General features: G+C 34.8%; 1 protein-coding gene across 1 annotated transcript in view; it reads left to right on the top strand.

Moving 5' to 3' along the window:
* Positions 1-1,447: 1,447 nt before the first annotated feature.
* The window catches only part of LOC114339639 (serine-rich adhesin for platelets), a 1,513,912-nt gene continuing 1,492,458 nt past the window's right edge, over positions 1,448-22,901 (top strand). Inside the window, exon 1 of the mRNA XM_028290316.2 lies at positions 1,448-1,890. The gene's annotated coding sequence lies outside the window, so the exon portion shown is untranslated. The remainder of the gene's footprint in view (positions 1,891-22,901) is intronic.

Genomic DNA, 22,901 nt, shown 5'->3' with positions numbered 1-22,901 from the left:
AATTATTAACCTGATCAAACTGTTTCATGATGGGTATAGTGATCAAACTGATTCATGGTGGGTATAAAGCTAGACTATAATACGAGGCAGTGATCACAAAAGAAATAGCTATTGAAATCGGTGTGAAACAAGGTTGTATTTTATCTCCTACTTTGTTCCTTACCTTGGTAGACTGAATTATGAGTAAAGTAACAGATGATCAGACAGGCATTAGATGGAACCTCTTTAATCAGCTTGAAGATCTTGAATTTACTGACGACGTCTGCATGTTAACAGAACACAGAACTCACATGCAAACAAAAGTCGATAAGCTAACAGAGTACTCTGACATGATTGGTCTCCGGATAAATGCAGAGAAGGCAAAAACCTTAAAAAATGATAGCCGGCAAATTAATAAAATAAAAATAAAAGACAAAGAAGTCGAAGAAGTAGAGAAAGTCACTTATTTGAAATCAATCATGGAAAGAAAAGGAGAATGAATGAAAGACATACAAGCAAGAATAACGAAGGCACAATTCGCCTTCAATGCGTTAAATAAAATCTGGCAAACAAGTGAAATATCAGAGTCAACAAAAATCAATATATTCAATACTTGTGTAGAAAACAGAAACTTGGAAGCACGACGAAAGCACAACAAAGAGGCTACAGACTTTTGTAAATAGGTGTTTAAAAAATATGCTTAAAATTTACTGGCCTAATAAAATAACGAATGAAGAACTATGAAAACGAACGAAACAAACTAGTATTATAATAAATAATAACAATAACTAGACAGAAGAAATGGAAATGGATCAACCATACATTAAGGAAAGATCCTAGTAACATCACAACACAAGCAACCGAGTGTCAACCTGAGGGGACAAGGAAGAGAGGACGACCAGATAATACCTGGAAGAAAAGAGTAACCAGAGAACACAACAGAATTGGCTTAAGTTGGGGAGAAGTGAAAAACAAAGCAAGAAGCAGAGGAGAATGGAAGGAATTGGTACGCAGATTAACCAGAGAATAAACTCAAGAAGACTCGCTGTAGCCGTCGGCTTACACCATCGGTCAAGAAATGCAGTTGCACCCAATACTCCACTAGGTGTGATAGTCCAAGAGAGGGAGAGAGAAAGCATGTTTACACTGTTTTATTTTCAATTAAAAAATAAATATGTTTAAACGTAATACGTATTATTAGATAGCTGAGTTGATTTATTGAATAAAGAAATGAGTCGAAACGGATGAAAAACGAGTTTTTAATTAAATTGTACCCTAATACACTGATAAGCTAATTCCCTGGCTCAGCATTCCCGTGTTGCAAAAACCGCCTACCCACCCCACAGGCCATCTCTGTCGATAATATATGATAAAACAGCCGAAATCGCAATAATTTATTAGCATGCGAGATTTCAAGTGCGCGCAAACGACGCTACAAGCAGCAGGTAGTAGATTGCGAGGCGTCGGCGCGCGAACTTGCGCCGTGACGCCAGCATCGTTCGATAGCGGCGTCGTTGTTAGTGCCGAATAACCAGCCTCGGCGTATGGTGCTCAGCTGATCCAGAGACAAAACAACACGCGAGATCACAACATACAAACACATACCAACGAATTTTCGGCTTCACGTACCTGAAGAGGGACAGCGACGTTTCTGAAACGTTCTTTAAAGACGGGACTTTTTGAGGTTATGTGCCGTGTAACGGTAGTTTGCCGCGTTCGAGTGTCGACCAATCATACGACGTGGTGAGGAGTGAAAGGGTGATGTACTGAGTGTTGTTATTGTAAGCGACCACGTGTGAGTGGGGGGTCAAAGACTGCCTCACAGTGCGTGTACCAGCGGGGCTTGTGACAAAAGCTGGACATGTGCCGCCCAATGGGGAGGCCACCGCCGAGGAAAAAGCCTCCATACCGGTGGGTTTTCTCTATTTTCTTTGCATATTTAAAATATCTAGCCCAATTACATACATAATATGGCAACTAACAGAATAATCTGCTACCTGTATGTACTACAGGTGTTTTATTATGGACCATTAACATCTGTAAGCTAATCTTAAAGTAATATTGCGTTGATATCACTATTAGCTTATAGATTTTACTAGTTTATACAAATTCAGCGATACAATATTTATTTTAACCACAAAAACTATATCGAATGTATTTGAGTATAACTTTTTTGTATTATATTTATAGGTCTGGATCCCGCGTACAAAAAAAAGTTGATTAATAGTAGGCTGAACAATTGTTAATAGCTTAACGGTGTCTAGTCGGACAAACTTTGATGTATGGGAACAGGGGAAGTTTTAATTGTGGAAATGTGTCATCCTGACAAGTTTATGATTGTGAAAACTAGCAGGTTGTTTTTAAGTTTTTTATTCAATAGCAAACTTTATATAATATATGAAAAAATGTTTGTCCAGCAAATATGTTGGTCATTTTAATAAGTTTGACACGTAGAACATGTCGAATGACAGGAATTATATTGGTATTAAGTAGCAGTCTAAATTTTTGCATGAGAGTTTAATGAAAGGGAAACAAATCAATTGGATGTTCTGTCCGACAAAATACATGGGACGTTTGACGTTTTCGTAGTGTTACGTTCGAAACCTGTTTCACAATTACAACTTCCCCTGTTCCACTGTTCCCATACATCTAAGTTTGTTCGACTAGACACCGTTAAGGTATTAACAAATTGTCAGCTTGTTACTAATCACCTTTTTTGGTCCGCAGGATCCAGGCCTATTATGGTACCTATACTTTGCTTTTTTATTGTAACACTATTAAACTATTGACTAGAGATTGTAACACGTTGAGTTTTATTTTATACTGTTTGTCTATATTCTATTTTATTTCATTCATCGATTATTATACACTGAATAAATCTCATGAATTATTCCAAAAACGACCAACTTGATTAATTTATTTGCTGCAATTTTGATTTGGTCTTTGACTTGGAAAAATATCATTTTTTAAGTTAAATTTTCCAGATAGATGAAGTTTGATGACTAGAATCCTATCAAACAATTATTATTCTTCACTGCTAATAATTATTTCCAAATAATTTTTTTTTTGCACCTGTGTGTTACCAAATTAACACGTAGTTAAGCCAGTCTCACATTTACTCACCGAATATCTTGCCGATGTAGAAAGTCAACATCCCCACCAACATTTAAATCAATTTCGATTTTTTTATATTTAGATTTTTTTGATTTTTAACAGTAGTTATTAAATCGTAATATTAACATCTTATACTATGCATATAGAAATATGTTAACTTGTTGGTTGTAACATTCTTGACTTATTTAAGTCAATGCACCAAAATACCAAATAATGAGTAATACTTATAATATCAGCATAAAACTGTATCTTTTTCTTAAAATGCCGTGCATTTCTACTCAGGCGTGTGTCATTCGTACATCTTCTTGTCGGGTGAAATATTAGATCATCATCATTATCCAGCCTTCTGCATCCAAAGATGAACATAGGCATCCCCTAATTTCTTTCATTTTTGTCGATCTTGGGCTTTCTACAACCAATTCCCGGCAATCCTTTTGACGTCGTCTGTCCATCGTGCAGGTGGACTACCTCTACTTCTTCTGTCTTCTCTTGATCTCCACACTGTAATTTTTTAGGTCCACCTCCCGTCCTTCATTCTGGCTACATGGCCCGCATCGGTTGCGGGCAGTTGCTTATTTTTACGTAAAGAATCCAAATCTGCAATAAAAATTTGGGGGTCCCATTTAAGATTTTAAAGTAAACCCCCACCCCGCCTCCGTGGGGGGTGGCGATTGATATCATTCGATAGATTTTTCAAAAACATTTTGAAAGTATATTTTGCAGTTGTTCGATATAATGTTCATTTTGCAAAATATCGCGGGGTTTGTATTTAAAATTTTAAATTTACCCCCAACCCTCTTTGTGGGCGGTCATGTTTAGTACCATTCGATAGATTTTTGAAAAATATTGAAGACGTATTTACCTACGCCCCGCTCAAATCGTCAGATTTTTAAAATATAGACTCTTTTGCATGTACTTAATTTACTTTATCTTAATCTGACAATTTCGAGTATTTTTAAGGATGGGTTTTTTTTGGGTCCCCTTTAACGAACTTCCCTGTGTTAAGAGCGAATATATGGTAGAGGTACACCTGCAGGGTACCAGGTTTCTCCCCATACGATAATATGACGCGCTCGAGTAACTGCAAAAATCCCCGCTTGGGCTCCCCTACCATAAGTAAATTTCAAACAAATAAATTATAGTAAACATATATTTATTGAACGTTCGCCCTGATGTCGAGGAAATGAAGAATTTTGGCTCGCAATTTTTTAGTCCAGCATGGATTTATTTGAAATTTTCACAGAAGGTAGGAAATAGTCAAAGGATCATTTTCTATATCATGATGCTGTATGCTAAAACCTTGGGGGTAGTTACCACCCCATCTCGGGGGTTGGAATTTTTTATTACATTTTAAATGTAAATCGATGTAAAAAGTAATATTAAGAAAAAAATGTTTTTTATATTTTCTTCGTAAAACTAATATTTTTCGAGTTATTCGTGGTTGAAAGTAACAGTTTTTCTTTATATGGGAAATAAGCCACAATTAAAAAGGAAATAATATTGTATTAACCTTTCGACGCCCAAATCGGGTGCCGTTGTCAAAATACAAAATATTACTCAGTAATATTAATATCAGTAATATTTTGTATTTTGAAAACGGCACCCGATTTGGGCATCGAAACGTTAGTAAAATTATTTTTTCATTTTAATTGTGGCTTATTTCCCATATAAATAATTAATCATAAAAATGCCGCAAGGAAATAGCTTCAGAACAACATTAACTGTTTTTCGACGGAAAAATCGACTTTTTTAGAAGGTTTTTTGACTATAACTCGAAAAATATACATTCAATCAAAAAAACTGTGGATCTCAAAATTGTATCTCTTGATAACACAAACAAAACTGTTGTTCTATAATATTCTCATAACCAATACAAACCGAGATACGGCATGTTAAAGGTTAGCTTTTTTCGTCAAATGCATAATTTGAAATAATTAAAGCCAAATAACGGGAAAACTTTGCAATTTTCCAGGAAAACTTATAGAATGTTTTTTCAAGCATCCAATAAGATATTTCAAAAAATAATAATAAAAAGTTTCTAGCATAAAAATTGAGCAACTTATGACCAAAAAAAAACGGAACCTGTTTTTCTTTACGAAAAAAACAGTGAAAACAATCCCCATACTACCCTTGTAACTAAAAATTGGCCTTTGCCTTTCTGTAATTCCTTTTATATTTATATTATCAATACACCCAAGAAGTTTTACCTATTTGAAAGGCCTGATTTTAGAAAAATTGGAGTTTAAAGGAAAATTGATTTTTTGCAATTTTGCATTTTTTATCATTTCCTTCAAAATATCTCCGAAAATTCTGGAGATACGAAAAAATGATGCACTAGTAAAAATTGTAGCTTTTTTAATAGATAAAATTCACTTATGCATATATTTTCATTACAGTGAACAATTAACGAGATATAGCTGTTTAAAACATCTATTTAAGAGGAAACATCCCCTTATTCGAGCCCTTTAAACCCACCTCAATTAAAAATTAAGGGATCTTACGGAATTTAATTTACACAGTCCAATTACTCTTCAATAATCCTACAAAAATATTGTTGAAAAAACTTATTATCGCCAAAAATGAAGGAGCTAGGTATGTTTATAAAACTAATTTTTTTTTCGAAAAATTCGAATAGTCCCCTGTAGAACATTTTCAATGTACCTATATAATACCACAGAGCCGGTTCGTATACTGGATGACTAAAAGACTATTTGTATGTATATTATTATATATTTGTAAATTCGTATTTTTGTGTAAATAAATGTTTTTGTACTTCTTTAATTCTACTTCTTTTCTGTATAGATCTATTAAATTCTCTACTTATAAAAATTGCAGTGTTATTAAGGGTGGGTTTTAAGGGTTGAAATATTATGATATTATCAAAACCACATTTTACCTAAATTAAAGTTTACAATGTTTTTATATAATTTTTGACAATAAGGGTAGTTTACACCCCTAAAAATAATCAACGCCATTGAGTATGATATAGAATATGAAGTACAGGGTAAGATGATCCTAACCCCAAATTGTTATGTAAATTGATGCAAGCCAAAATTATTCTTTTAGGATAAGTAAACTTTTTATATATAGCTCCAACAAGGGTGGTTTTAAGGGTTGAAATATTCTGATATTATATCTTAAAGCACAAAACAATCATTATTTAACTAATAAGAATCAAATATTGACAATGTTAAAGTTTAAAATGTTATTTTATAATTTTTTACAATTAGGGGTGGTTTTCACCCTTAAAAAACTAAAAGCGTACAACGGCTCAATATAGAAAATGAACTAGAGGGTAAAGTGAGCCTAATCCCAAATTTTTGAACAAATCGATGCTGGCCGAAAAAATTGCGAGGTTTTGCCATTTTCCAGCTTCATTTCCTCGACTATTAGGAATTTAAACATTTCCGAAAACCTCCCTAATTTTAATATCGCTCTACGCTAGACCTCATCAACTTAATTACATTAAATTTTTATAATATATTATATATTTTTTAGTATGTTGTATTCTTTTGTAATCATGTTACATTTGAACCAATTTCCTAAATGTATATTTTTTGTATTTCCCCAAAATCAATTTTTCCTATTTTTTGAAATTATATGTCACATCTCGATTACGAAATCTAAATTAATTATAAATTAAATAAATTACTATTATTATACCGGCTTTTATAGCATTCTCCACCTAGTTCCTAGTTTCTAGCTTCGTCGGTAGTTCCATTCGCCTGGGTGAAGGTTCCTTTCCCTCATTGCCTTCTGAATGCCACCTAGCCAGGATTGCTTCGGCCTTTCTCTCTTCCTTCTTTCACTTGGCATCCATTTTAAAATTTGTTTTGGCAGCCTGGCGTTGTCCATTCATCCTTTCTATATGACAATACCAGATCAGTTGTCTTCTTTCGATTGATTTGATTAACAAATTTCTGATTTGGTCATTTCGTTTTCTTTGAAGCCTTGATTTTATATCTGATCTCCTCCAGAAGTCCACTTCTAATGCAAGAAGGCGTCGTTCCAGGGATTTAGTAAGCTGCCATGTTTCGCATCCATAGAGCACTATACTTTTAAAGATGGAGTTAAAGATGACATTCTTTTTTGATTTGATAGTTCTTTTGACCATAGCATCGGGTTTAGGTATCCAAACACCATTTTCCTTTCATGACTTTTTGCTCTATCTCTTTTTCTGTGCGCTGACTCTTAATGATTGTTGTTCCCAAATGTAGATAATATTCCTCACAGTTCTTGATTGTTTCATATTTGTTGACCATTACCTCTTCTGCTTCATTCCCGATATATAAGTATTCTGTTTTGTTTCTATTTACAAAAAGGCCCCACTCTTCACATGTTTGAAATAACCGTCTCGTCATGCATTCTAAATGTTCCTTGTGTGCTGCTACTACGACTTAGTCGTATGTAAAATGTAGAGTATACAATGTTGTATCGTCGTCAAGTTGGATCCCATCCCTGAACAAGATCTTCTCCAGTGTTTTAGTGCTTTATTTATATAGATCTTGAATAGTACTGGAGAGAGGCATCCTTGTCGTAATCATTTTGTTACCAGAAATTCTTCTGATAAGGGGTTGTTTAGTTTGATTTTTGATGTTGCTTTATTGTATAATTGTTTGATTGCAGCGATGATCAGGGATGGGCGGTGTCGATAATGTCATGTCGACAATTCGATTGTCGACATGTCGACAATCATGTCGATGTCGAGTGATTTAAAGTTGTTGCCAATGTCGACAATGTCGAGTATGTCGACAATTAGCAAACGATCAGAATGACGTTCCGTGCGCACTAATTTGAAATTTTAGGTTAATCTGGCTGCGCTGACTTATTGAAAAAGTATGCATTAATGTTTCAACAAGTTGCAAAGAGACCAAATAATCTCAAACTTTTGAAACTTTTAACCTCACTATTAACTTGCGATTGTCAAATTCATAGGATATTCCATAATTGTTTGATTGCAGGTTTTTCAAGTGTAAATGAATTTTAAATAGATTCATATAGAGACAATTTATTATGTGCAAACCTCATGATAGAGTAATGCAATGTAATGAATCTAAAATATTACCATATAGATGCAAAACCAGAAAAAACTAGCATAACAAATTTTCATAGATTTTTAATTTTCTATCGTTACTCGTAAACTCGTAACATTTACAGAAAGGTTTAAAAAAATTAAAAAGAAACGTAAACCTAAACGTCAGTAAACGAGGTAAGATTCAAAACCACAATCAAACATATCTCAGTACATTGAAACCTTACCTTGTTTCCTAACATTTCGTTTACTTTTTTTTAAATTTTACTAACTCTTTATTATAATAATTATAGTATAATAATTACTGAAACAGTGTTGAATCTCTTCGTGCTTTGGCAGAGACTGCATAATAAAAACATTACAACATTTTGCGGTTTTGCTAATTTTTAACCAAAGAAAACATTTAACCAATAATACATCAAATAGTTGTACTGTCCCCGTCCATATCTACAATTTCTTCCTCGTCCAGGTCATAACTATTTTTATCAGGATACTCTCCCTTTAATGAAACATAAATATGTACCAATTTCTTGGAATTAGTGAACGTTAATATATTTCTTATCAGACTGTGAATGTGTCCCCAATTTGAAAAGAGTCTCTCGATTTGAGCTGAGGAGGCTGGCATTTTTAGAAGTCTGAGAGCCATTTTAGCAAGAATTGGGCATTCCAGTTTGACCACTCGCCAAAATACTAGAGGCTTTTCAACTCCTTTTTCCCAAAGTGTTGAGAATATTCCTGAAATTGTAAACCTAATATATTAAAAATCAAAAGAGCGATAATTTTGTATGAAAGACTTACCCGATTTAGTGTTAAATTTGTCCCATTCTTCTATGCCCTGATTGCACAACTTTCTGAGTAAGAACTGAGTTATTATACCAGTGTGCTCTGACGTAAGCTTGGAATTTTCATATTTCGGATGCAGATAGTACGCAGTTAATGCGTACACGTTTAACGCCATTTGTTGTCTGTGTTTCAATTTTTCTTTAAGGTTATCTGGCAGATTCAAATTGAGCCACAGATGAACGGCATCTGCTACAGATGTGTCAGATTTCTGACAAACATTGATCAGATTACAAATGGGTTCATAAATTTCTATGTTCTGTTGAATCTCATCCACAAATTCATCGTTGAAGATTAATTCCTTGACTTTCGGCTTAATCTTTTTTTTTTTTCGTTACAGCGGCTACTTGTTTCATATATACCAGATTTTCTAGGAGACTTTCGAAAGAATCTCGGTAAGAGCACCATCTTGTTTCGGCCGGCAATTTGATTCTGCGCCCTCCCTTATCAACTATCATTTTTTCTAAATCTGGTTGCTTAAATTCTTTGAGGACAATGACCACATTGTCGACTAACTTTTTATCCAGCACGTCTTTGGCTAAAAGGTTGCCGGTGTGGCTACTGCACGTAGAGTGCCACATGTTGTGCTTGAGGAGGGATCCCAATTTAATCATTGCACTAGCATTATCCGAAACTATACCGTACGCATCTACATCGTATTTTTCTTTTGCAATTTTTTTAGATTCTGTTATTATTTCGGCAAGTTTTTCTCCAGTCTCAGACTCCGTGGTTAAATCCCAAGCATCAAGAAAGGCATTTTTTCCGTCTGCACTATGCAACATTGTCACAACCGTTTTAGAATTAGTAGATGAGTTTTTCCAACCGTCACACAAAATGACTGACTCGGTTTCCACTTTTTTACGTGAAATCTCAATACAGTCTTCATAGCACTTATTTAAAAGCGATGTACAAAGTTTTTTCCGGCCAGGAATTTTGTCTAAATAAGCAGGACGGATCGTTTTTATAAAATTTTTAAAGAGAGGTGATTCTACCACAGTAAATGGTAAGTTACAGCCGAATATAAATTTGGCTAGTGCAGTGCTTATCTTCTCCTCTTCATACTCTTGTAATATGTCCATATAGTCGGTGATTTTCTTTGATTTTTTGGCTGGTCTAGCTTGAGATGTAGCGAATAAATTTCTTTTATTCGTGCTTGTGTAGCTTGTGCTGGAGGAAGTTGGAGTACTTAAGTTAGTCAAGTTACTACTCTCAGTATCAGTAGTTGATAACATCATATTTTCAACAATACTATGAGTGCCTTGAATTGCTACACCATTGTTTTCTTCCAATTCCAATAAGGCGGCATCGGTATCTAATGAATTTTCTATAATTCCATCTAGCATGTTTTCAGGTGAAGTTCCAGTCACAATAGCTAGCGAACCATCTTCAATAACTTCGTAACTACCGTTCGTTGTATTCTAAAATTCAAAATAAAAAGAAACTCTAAGGTGACTAAATATGAAGGGCGGATCTACGGACACCCTGTATACAGAAGTTGGCATAGATACAGCGTTTTGTACTTAATTCAATAGGCCAATCCGTTTTTTGCCGTAAAATACTAAACTTGGTGTTTTTTTAAATGGGACACCCTGTATATAGAGATGCAACAACGTGAAAACCTCAGAATACAAATTCTGGGGTGAAAACTGATGCAATTTATGTCCCCTTCCGAATTCGAATTAAATAGTAATCAAGAAATCTACAATAATATATAGTGCGTTATTTTCACTTCTTGCCGTTAGATGGCTATACGGTTTTTGACGCCATGTTTTCTCCAATATACTACTACCGAAATGGTGATCCATGCGTTGTTGAGTTATGCGGCTCCGAACACATTTTACGATTCATTTTTATATTATAGATAAATGTAATTTCAAAAAGTTCCCCACAAAATTTTTTCTAGATCCGCCCCTGCTAAATATGTAGTAGAACATACGTCCTATATACTCACTTGTGGATTAACTGTAGGTGTAAAACCTGTGTCTGAGCCAGTATTTTCGTATATCGAAACATGCGACATTTCATTATTGGAATGATTACCATTGCCACGATCTAACTTGCAGACGTTTCTTAAAATGAAAGTACGGGACGGGGTTAGTTATCAGCCGATACAAATATCAATTTCAGAGAATAAATCTCTATAGCTATCCAGCTAAAATTAATTAAAATATTTCTTCTTACCTGTGACTTTGCAATCTTGCTGCAGCTGTATTTTTTATCACATTTCCACATACACAACATTTAGCCGCGTGCTTTCCTTCTAACTTTAATACTTTGAATGATAATATATCATAGTTTTTATTCAGTTTTCTGCCACTCATTTTGATTCTGATCAGATCAGATCACATTCAAAGTTTACAACTGAATAATTTCATAACATAACCTCACTTTTTTCCATTATGGACACGTTGCTGACATTGTCGACATTGTCGACATTGTTGACACGTTCTCGACATTGTCGACACGTCTGTGTCGACAATTAAAGTCGACGTGTCGATGCCCATCTCTGGCGATGATCATGCTATTTAAAACGAAGATCGCTCAAGATACTGCCATAGCTTTCTCACCAGAATCGTGTCATACGCTTTTGTGAGATCTACAAATACAAGATGTGTTTCCTGGCTTCTTGCAACTGTCTTGTCCTTAAGTTGTGTTAAAGTAAATATGTGGCTTTCTCAATCATTGTTAAATCATTTCTCAATCAATTTGTTTAATATTTTACCAAACAGTTTGCTAAAGGTACTAGTGACAGAGATACACATGTAGTTTCCGAAAACATCCGCAAATATAAATTAATGGTAGGGGAGCAAAGTATGCTAAATGTGCAGTCACTCGAGCGCTTTGGAGACTTATTGGGTTGTGAAGAGTAGGTCCTAAAACCAAAAAAAGTTAAGTAACATTTTCCATTTTAGTGGGCGCTTGCCATTTTTTAATTTAATTTTCCATTTCCAACAATGATTTTTTCCGATTTTAACGCCATCTATGCATAATTCGAAAAAATGTTTCGAATAAAATTTACTTATTTTTTCGTAAGGAGAATCCAAATCTGCAATAAAAAATGCGGCTCCTATTTAGGATTTTAAAGTAACCCCCCACCCCACCTCCGTGGGGGGGTCGTGTTTGGTGCCATTCGATAGATTTTTTAAAAATAAGTGTATTTTACAGTTTTTCGATCTGATGTTCATTTCGCGAAATATCGTGGGATTCGTATTTAAAATATTAAATTTACCCCCCACCCCTCTCCGTGGGAAGTCGTGTTTGATATCATTCGATAGATTTTTAAAAAATATTGAGCACATATTTTTTAGTTTTTCGATCTGTCATTCATTTCGCGAAATATTCGCTTTTTTCTTGTGAAATTTTGGGACTCACCCATTTCCTTACGCCCAGCTCAAATCGTCAGATTTTTGAAATATACCTTCTTTTGCATGTACTTAACTTACCTTATCTTAATCTGACAATTTCGAGTTTTTTAAGGATAGATTTTTTTTTTCGGGCCCCCCTTAACGAACTCCCCTGTGTTAAGAGCCAATATATGGTAGAGGTACATATGCAGGGTACCAGGTTTCTCCCCATATGATAATCTGACGCGCTCGAGTAACTGCAAAAATCCCCGCTTGGACTCCCCTAACATAAGTAAATTCCAAACAAAGTAAAGTATAGTAAACATATTTATTGAATCTGCGCCCTTACGAAGTTAAATATTTCCGAGGGCCTCCCTAATTTTAATATCGCTCTACCCTAGAACGGAATAAACTACACGTTTTGTGGTATAAAACTTGTTTTAATATGCAACTGTTTTCACTTAAGCCGAATAGAGATTTAAAAATTCCGTACGTAATCTCCGGGATTGGAGAACGAAACTTCGCTCGTGCTGTTGTTTTCGCATTAAGCCCGCTTTTAGTTTTTGCTATTTTACTTTGGTTCCCGCATTGAAATTTTGCCAAACATGCATAAATACCTTTTGTATAGATATCGTTATTTAAGAGATCCACATGTATATAAATCGTTTGTTATAAATCTGTATGTTTCTTAAATAAAATATCATATTTGACCATTAACCTTCGTTGAGCGGTATAATTTTACACCGGTAACAGACGGCATAGGTACAATTGTACCTATAATATATTTTCTTAAAAATTCCTTAGTCTAAAGGTAATATTTGTTAGTTTTAAGATAATATTACGTATTGCTAGCATAACTATTAAAAAATTGTTTAATATTGCAATAAATAAGTAATAATAGTAGGTATGTAATTTGTTTTTGTATGGATTTACAAACAAAGATTGGAAGCCGCTTTTAAGTCATCCCTGTAAAATGGTGGTTGCAAAAAATTCTAGGAAGAGTAGCATTGTATTGTATTTCAACTGGAAATATAGATTTCATCCACATTTAGTTGTTTGGTGTTTGTCAATATATGTATACCTGAAAATTATCATTAGTATTAATGATTCTGTATCTAGTTTCCACAAAAGAGGTATAAATAGAATCAACGAAGAAAACTTGTGTGCGATGAGGAATATGGAGTCTCTGCCATTCATACGTGAAGCTATGTCTAGTGATCATCTCAAGACTATGCTAATATTTATAAAATTTGACAACGAAAATACCCGTCAATAACGCAAAAAAGCTGATAAGGCTGCACTCATACGAGATATCTGAACAATGCTAAATAGAAATGTGCAACAAGACTATAAACCATCCCAATGCATAACCATAGATCAACAATTGTTTCCGTTTAGAGGCCATACCTACAAAATGTACATAATATATATCTTCCAAGCACACTAAACATGGTATTTTGGGTTTGTAATGCATCAAATACCTTATCTCATAAAAATTCATCTTTATATTTGAAAAACAGTATATGGTTCCCGACAAGTTAACGTTGGCAAACGAACAGTTTTGGATCTGGTCACGTCTTATAAAGGTTCTGGGTGAAAAGTTACCACAGATTACTTTTTACCAGTTTTGAACTCGCTAAAGTCTAGAATTCGTGTCACATGACGTTCGTGGGCTCATTTAGAAAAACATAAGAGATTTTTGCTCACCAATATGAAAGCAAGCAAGGAAAGAGCTGTTTTCCACAAATCTGGCATACAATCATAATGCTACCCTATGTTCTTATTTGCTAAAGAAAAACAAAGCAGTAGTGTTACTCTCGTCCATGCATATGACAGGACAAGTAACCTGAAATTATTAAGAATTAGAGTGAAACTAAAGGGAGGTTGATACGATGGATAAAATGCTGGGTGAATGTACGCACAAGCGTAGAACATTGAGTTGGTACTTGACCTTTGTTTTTAATATGATTGACGTCACTGGCTTAGCATCCTACATTATATCGAGACAACAATCCATTAAAAAAAAGCACCAACGCAAGAAGTTTTTGGAGGATCTGTCTAAAGATCTTTGTCTTGCTGTAGATACTCCTCCTCAAGTATCTCACAGGATTTGTGGATCTACTTCAGTAACCGGAAGTTACCATGTGTGTCAAAATGAACGGAAAAAACAGCCTAAACGATAAAAAGTTGTGTAGTATGTTTTCTACCTGTATGTGACGAACATTCTTTGTCTAAAACGAAAAACGACATGTATGTTGCGAAAATCCACACTAAAATTCATTTTTTAATTTTAATTCAAATAAACTATCATTTAAACACAAAATGTATTGAATTTTTTATAACATTTATTAAAAAAAATACAAGGTATAAATGTACCTATGCCGTCGTTTATGGGGGTAGGAAAAATTTAAGCCCCTGATGGGAACCGAATAAAGATTTCTTTGTTATATTTGTCTCACATAATCTACTGGGTAAATGTACAGATGTCATAAGAGATAGAGACAGAAGTCTCTATCTCTTTAACAAAAAAAGTCATCACAATTTAAAAACTCAAAAGTTACAATTGTACCTATGCCGCCCGACGAAGGTTAATAAAACGTGAAGGATTAAACTCAACACACAACTTAAAGTTGTAATGCCTGAGCCACAAGCCTTGCTCTTTAATTCCTCCACACAAACATGGTTTCAACAGATGTGTTTATATATACTATTTAAGGAACAAATTAGTATTTCGTGGAGATGATCATAATCTGGATCTGAGATATCCTCATTTTCTTATGCTGCCAAGATATAGACTAGCTCTTTTCCAGCGAACGTGTCTGTTTTAGTGTTTAATAGTTTAATAATAAATTTAAGAGGTAAATCTCTTGAGTTCTTGAAGCGGCATTACAAGAAATTTTGACTACAATCGCAGTAAGGCTATTATTATTTTATACTATATTGTTGTTGTTACTGTTACCATTATTTTTGTTTTTATTTATCATTCATATCATTTATCACATAATATCGCAAATTATTTTCTTTATATTATTTTTCTAGTAACCATATGATTATTTCTATCATTTGAATATTATATTATTATTTATGTCATATTATAAATCACTTTATTTCAAATTATTTCAAATTAACTTTGTAAACTTGAGGTTAAGTGGAGTAGCTCTAGCTAGACTTCGCCTCATATCTCGTGTTTGTAAATATACTCAGTGACATTAGAAGTGTTACACCTAGAAGGAATCATTTCTGGAACTTAATTTTTGGGCAACATGGTACATTTTCATCAAGAATAAGACGATAACATTGGCAAGACTTTTTATTGACTTTTATTAAAAACAATTAATAATGTGTTTGGCGACCCCCTAGCTGAATACATTTCTGTACACGTCTAGGCAATGACAAAATGAGATGATCGATGTCTGCTGTGGCACCACGTTCCAAGCAACTTGAATATCATGGATTAACTGTGCCAGAGTCTGTGGAGGATGTTGCAAAATGGACAGTCTCCTCCACATTATATCCCACACAGGTTCGATAGGATTTAAATCCAGTGAACGGGGTAGCCACGGCAAAAAATTAACGCCAGCTTCTTGGAGAAAGTTCATAGTTCGACGAGTAATATGGGGACGCGCGTGGTCTACCTGAAAAAGGCGTTTCGACGGCCGTCTAGATAAGGCAGTAAAGTGGTTTGTAAGATGCCATCAACATAACGCACATCTGTCATACTGCCTCGAATAAAAAAAAGTGGTGATCGGCTACCATAGGCGATAACCCCCCAAACCATTACTCCAACTGTCCTGTGTAGATGCCTCTCAACAGCAAACCCGATATCTCGTCGCTCTCCATGGCGGCGTCTTATCATTTTACGACCATCATGCATATCTAAACAAAATCGCGATTCATCGCTGAATGCTGCATTATGCCATTCTGCCACCCCATGCTGCCGTTCTCTGCACTAATTCAAACGTTGAGGACAGTAGTCCGCAGTCAAAGGAAGCACTCGTCGTGGGCAGAATGAAACCAGTCCAAAGGCTCGAATGCTACGGTATAGGGTACGTATAGTAACAAGTCTACCTTCTACTCCAAACCAGTAGTCAGCGATTTGACGCGTCGTAGCAAAACGGTAGCATTTGAAATGTGGTCGTAGCAAAACGGAAGCATTTGAAATGTGGGTCTACCGCCGTATTCTGAAGATCAGTTGGGTAGAAAGAGTCACAAACGAAAGGGTTTTGCAACGTTTGAATAAAAGTTGCGAAGTAGTGAACACGGTTAAAAGGCGCAAATTGGAATACTTTGGTCATATAATGCGTCACCCAGAAAAATATGACATACTTCACCTTGTCATGCAAGGTAAAATAATGGGAAAAAGAAGTGTGGGCCGCCGTACAACTTCTTGGCTTAAAAACCTACGCCAATGGTTTGGGAAAACTAGCACTGAACTATTTCGTGCGGCTGTAAATAAGACAATGATTGTTAATATGCTGCGCAACATGAGAGCCAACGATCGACAAGCGGTCTCGGCACCTTAAGAAGAAGAAGAAGCAAAACGGTCTCACAGAGCCAGGAGTCTAAAGGGCCTATCTTGACGCCCTCTGGTACGCCTCCGTTTACCAGTTGATCTTTTTCGTGTACCTCTATCTTCGTTTGTCCACATACGACACACTCGCATAACTGTCATTGCCGTACAATTAAACGACGGCCAATTTCGCGATATGACAAACCCGTATCTCTATAGGCAATTCATCCTAACGCGTTCAGGACAAACTAGTTTGGCCTAGGCCAAAATATAGTCCATCTAGAAAGTATCCGGAATTTTATATTTTTCCTAATTTTGATTGATTTCCTTTTTGTAACATTTTAAGACAAAAGTAATGCATCAAGTAGGTTGTGCCGATAGTAGGTTGTGGACAAAATCGCATGATAACACCATCTGTCAAATATTGTTGTTTGTAAACAGACTTAAGTTTTGTTAAATAATGTCGCAAGTAGAAAAAAGAAAAGTGGTGGAATATTTGTATAGAAAGGGTGTCCGAAACGTTAAAAAATTAGTGCAATTGACTGAACTCGGAAAAATGCAGTATATGAGACAATAAAGAGGATAAAAAATGGCATAAATATGAGACATAGACCAGTTTCGGATAGACCTCGTAATATTCGCGGAAACAATTCTGTACCATCCGTAAATAAGTGGATAAGTCAAATTTTCGTAAAAACAAGATATCTTAATCTTGAAATAGTTCTCTTTCATTTCCGTCAGCTGAATAAATGAGTAATTCAAATATGCAATAGCTTACTTGGTAGAAGCATGTGAATAATTGGATTTGACGATTTATTAGGTATCAGAACCGGTATATCGACTTATCTAATATTGAAGTTCTAAATATTTGTTTGAAATAATGTATCTTAACTTGACAATCCGGGTACATAGTATTCAGTGCGTGAATAACTAGGTATGCAGAAATACCCACTTGGGCACGTTGCATTTTGCTTTATTTTTCTCGGTATATTCAATTACCTGTATATCAACATAACAAAATAGTAGGTGGTTTTACATTTGAATCGGGAGTAACTAGATATTCAAGTCATGTCTAGTACGTCAGGACAAGAAAATATTCCTACAAGACAAAGGAAAAAGATCAAGACCATATTTCAGTGGAAAACGAGCCAAATAGTACAGAAAAAAAAAAGAAAAAACAGGGAAGGGCATGAAAGCCAAGACAAGAAAGTAAAGAACTCAGAAATGCTGGTAAAAGTTACACTACCGAAAAAGGAAAGGTCGTAAAACCTAGAAATATACCATTAAAAGCATGTCGTATGAAATGTAATTTCATACGACATGCGACATGCATAAAGGTTTCAGATGAAGACCGGAGTAAATGTTTTCAAAATTATTGGAACTTGGGAAGTCGGGATAGAAGGGCTAACTATTTTGCTTCTCTAATTAACATTAATCCAAAGAAAACAGAAAAGCTAGGACCAAGAAAAAAATATAGAGAATGTTCATATAAATATAGCGTCATTATTGCTTGCATACAAAAGCCAATTTGTAAAACTTGTCTCATTGCAACCCTTGGCGAAACTAAAGGATTTATTGAGATAGTGGGTGGAAAGAAAAAAATGCATTTTCTGGAATTACTTCTCCTGATAGACGTGGAATTGCGCCATCAGGTAATAAACGCTCTGCGAAAGAAATTCAAAATACCAAAGATCACATTTTGTTATTTTCTAAATACGAGAGCCACTATTGCAGAAATAGGACATCTAAAAAGTACTTGTCTAGTGACTTATCTATTGCTAAAATGTACAAAAAAAACAGTAGACAAACCCGTTTCATTAAAGTTGTACAAGAATTGCTTCTACAGTTTGTACCAAACACATTGCCTCAAATTACAGATAATCTTCTGCCAATTAGTAAGGAAAAAAAAAAGACCTACTTGATCTTTTGCCGCTCATCGATGAAGTTTTTCATAACTTTTACCGAAATTTGCCCACTACAGATATGCAAGACTTGGACCCTGATTTGGAAGAGTTTGATGCAGATAATCAGTAGTTTTTTAGTTTCTTTTTCCAATTAACGTTGATGTTACTTTTTATAAAGAAATAAAGTATAAAAAAATGTTGAATTTTTTGTCCTGGAAATTTACACTAATACAATAAGTCGGTAACTCAATAAGACCACAGAAATTTGGCGTGAATAAGTGGGTAAGTTAGATTTTTTTTAAAGTAAGTGACATGCTCAAAGCTCATAATTATGTACGTCATTCGTTGCATGATTACCCACCAATTTCTACGAAAAGGAAACTGAACTTAAATTTTTTATTCTTCAAAAACAAAATGGCCATACTGAAAAGTTTGTATTTTTGATTTATCGACTTATTCACAGATGGTACAGAATTTAAATGCTTTAGTGGCTTTAGGACGAAAAAATCGGCGCCTACGGTTTCGAAAATTAGCGAACAGATTTGGAAATCAACGAAGAATAAAAGTGTGTCCAGAAAATGTTCGCATGTCACTGAAAAAGCAAGGCTACATATCAAGGAATCCAAAAAAAATCCCTACAATGACACCTCTGCAAAGGCAACGGAGAATAGATTTTTGTCAACGTTTTCGAGAAAATAATTTTAATAATGTCTTTATATCTGATGAAAGTTGTTTCCTGCTTGGAGCAAATCATCTAAAAGTCCTATCAAGAGAAAATGTTACCGTTCAAATTTCCAAATTTCCCACTAAAATAATGGTTTGGGGAGCAATATCTCAGCGTGGTGCTACACCTCTCTGTATAGTTAATGGTACTGTTGATAGTGCGAAATATTGTGACATTCTAAATGGTTTTCTTCTTAAAACGGCTCATGTTTTATATCCAGAGGGGTGACGTTTTCAGCAAGATAATGCAACATGCCATACTTCTGCTTATACTCAAGCTTTGATGCAAGAACACGAATTGGCAACAATTCCGTGGCCAGTAGCATCTCCAGATCTTAGCCCCATTGAAAACATATGGGGACTGATCAAGATTGAAGTGGAACGAGCAGCGCCACACGATAAACAAGGTTTGATTCGGTCAGTTTTACAGGCCTGGAACACCATTACCGAAAATTATGGCCCTGACCTAGTTTCGGGTGTACCTGGACTTTTAGTTAAGTATATAGATTTAAATGGAGGTTGTATAAGTATGTAAATGAGATGAATTATTTGTTGAAATTTTATATTTCAAGTGATAGAAATAAATAACGTAAAATTATAATTCTGCTTTCTTTTTTCCGGACACTTTCTAGACGGACTATAGTTTGTCCTGAAATCCGGATTGTCCGGTAACATATAAGAAGTATTCACTTCTGTCGGCACTCCGCAAGCGGAAAGCTCTAATTTTTTTTGTATGCGCCTGAAGCCCGCTCCTGTTTTTCACTATTTCCCATTAGCCGCAGCGCCAGCATCAGCAGAATTCCCACTAGACTTGTTTAAAGCGTTCGTTCGCTGTTCGGTCTGATATCCGTTACGAGATTCTGGAGTTATAATTAGACGCAAATGTTCATGATGTGTTTCGCTTGCGCCACAGACAATAATAAAATAGCACGACACATGCCGCTCCATATCCACTACACTAACGCACTGCTGTGAGGTCAGTAGCGTGTCTCTGGAGACATAATTTAGCAGTTTAGTTCGCCTTTAAGGCGAAATAGTTTCTAGAAATTTCATTTACTGATCGTAATTAACAAATGGTGTGAAACTATATGAATAAGCTATTTTATAACTTTTATAATATAGGCCTGGATTCCACGTACCAAAAAAATTTATTACTAGCAAACTGAAAATTTGTTAATAACTTAACGGTGTCCAGTCGGACAATCTTTGTTGTACGGTAACACTGGAACAGGAGAGGATTTAATTATGGAACAGGTTACAAGTTTCGAACGTCAGACTACGAAAACGTCCCATGTATTATGTCGGTCAGAACTTCCAATTGATTTGTCACCCTTTCATTAAACTCTTATGCAAAAATCAGACTGCAATTTTATCACCAATATAATTCCTGTCATTTGACATGTTCTACGTGTCGGACTTATTGAAACGCCCAACGTATTTGTCGGACAAACATTTTGTCATATATTATATAAAGTTTGCCATTGAATAAACTTAAAAACAGCCTGCTAGATTGCACAATCATAAACTTGTGAGGATGACACGTTACGCAATTAAAATCACGTTCCACAACTAAAACTTTCCCTGTTCCAGTGTTCCCATACATCAAAGTTTGTTCGACTACACACCGTTAAGCTATTAACAATTTTTCAGCTTGCTGTTAATAAACTTTTATTGGTACGCGGGATCCAGGAATAATACCCTAGTGGGCGTAATTATTGAGAAAAACGTTATTATGAAAAATGAGTGTGTTGTATATTCCTATATATACAGACCATTTATATGTAGTTCATTCAAGAATATCCCTAAATTACTGACATATGGTATGCCATACCCGGCCGAAATAGTTATTTATCTACTCTATGCCATGTTATGTATAAGTTTTTAGTTTGTGAAAACTGTCATTATAGATAGCAGTGCGTGAAGGGTTTAAAGTGTGCGTGAAGTAACAATGTATTTTAAATGGGAATTACTTTTTCGCACACTTTCAATGGGTTTTTTGGCACACTTTCATATCAGGGGCGGCCCGTCGGGGTAGGCAAGGTAGGCGCCGCCTACCCTCTTCAAATGTAGTACAATAATATAAATTATTAATATAAATTGCTTATTTCAAAATTGTAATTTATAAATTTTGACACAATATCTACAATAAAATAGCAAAAATTATCCAAATTATTTTTAAAAATATCCAAAAAATTTTCTCCGTAGTTATAATTATTGTACGCTCCTTGTAGTATCAGTAGTACTGTATAGATTCTATATTCTCCTTGGTCAGGCACTCGGGAACGTAGCCTGAAATAGAACGACGCCAATACCGAATTGACGTGCGATCTCTCTCTGTTTACGCGAGCAGGCCTGCTGCAGGCCGGCGGATTTTTAACGGGCGGATAGGCACAGAGTCTTATAGCCGGACCTACAAAATTTTATCAGTTGCTTCTCTTGTGTCTTGTGAAACTGTTTTAAAATAAATGTTTTTTGATTTTGGCTGTTATTAGTAGGTTAAGTATTGAATAAAACTAGGTAGGACAATTTAAATTTGTTTATTAAAACTGAATAATGTGTTATTAGATTATACAGATAATTAAAAATTTAAAGCGAGGTTAATTGTTAACTTATCAATTTATTCGAATAGTAAATTATTATTTGATACATAAATAAAATAAGTAATATTTGACGTTGTTGAAACGTAGGTGTGTTAGTTTTATTGGTGGAAAAACTTTAGTCATAGAATATGAATGTATGATGTAATATGCATTTTGTTCGAGACAACTTTTTCAAGGCGCCAAAATCAAGAAAGATTAGTAATTATTTCAATGGGCCGGCCTTTACAAAATTTAACAATTTTATCCACAGATAAGACAAAAGACAATCAACCATTTTCGAGATCGTTTAAAACAATATGGTATGAAAATCATAAATGGCTAAGCGGAAGTTATTTTAAAAATTCACTTTTCTGTTGGCCTTGTCTGTTGCTCTCAAATTTGAAGCAAAATGTTTGGGTGAGTCAGGGATATTCAGATTTGAAAAATTTATCAGCTAGTGTAAAAAAACATGAATCTTCGAAAGAACATTTAAACAATTGCTTAGATTTAAAACGGTTAGAAAAAAATAAACAAACTACTGACAGTGCTTTCGCTGGACATATTTCTCTATCTAATAAGATATATAATGAAGAAGTTGAAAAAGATTAAAGAAGTTGAAAAAATTGATGTTACAATTCTTTTAGCAAAACAAGAACTTACATTTCGCGGTCGTGATAAGAGCCATAATTCTTCAAACATGGGTAATTTTAAAGAAATTTTTAATTTAGTAGTTAAACGCGATCAGGAAATCCAGGATCATGTTAAAAAATAGAAGGGGTGTTCACGGGTTTGTCAAAAACAATACAAAATGATTTAATAGATTGTCTTGCCGATTACGTAAAAAATGAAATTTCAACAGAAATTAATGAAAGTCAA

Source organism: Diabrotica virgifera, chromosome 4 (assembly GCF_917563875.1).
Source record: "Diabrotica virgifera virgifera chromosome 4, PGI_DIABVI_V3a".
NCBI lineage: Eukaryota > Metazoa > Arthropoda > Insecta > Coleoptera > Chrysomelidae > Diabrotica > Diabrotica virgifera.
Note: the sequence above shows the minus strand (reverse complement) of the source record. Positions and strands in the feature narration are given on the sequence as shown.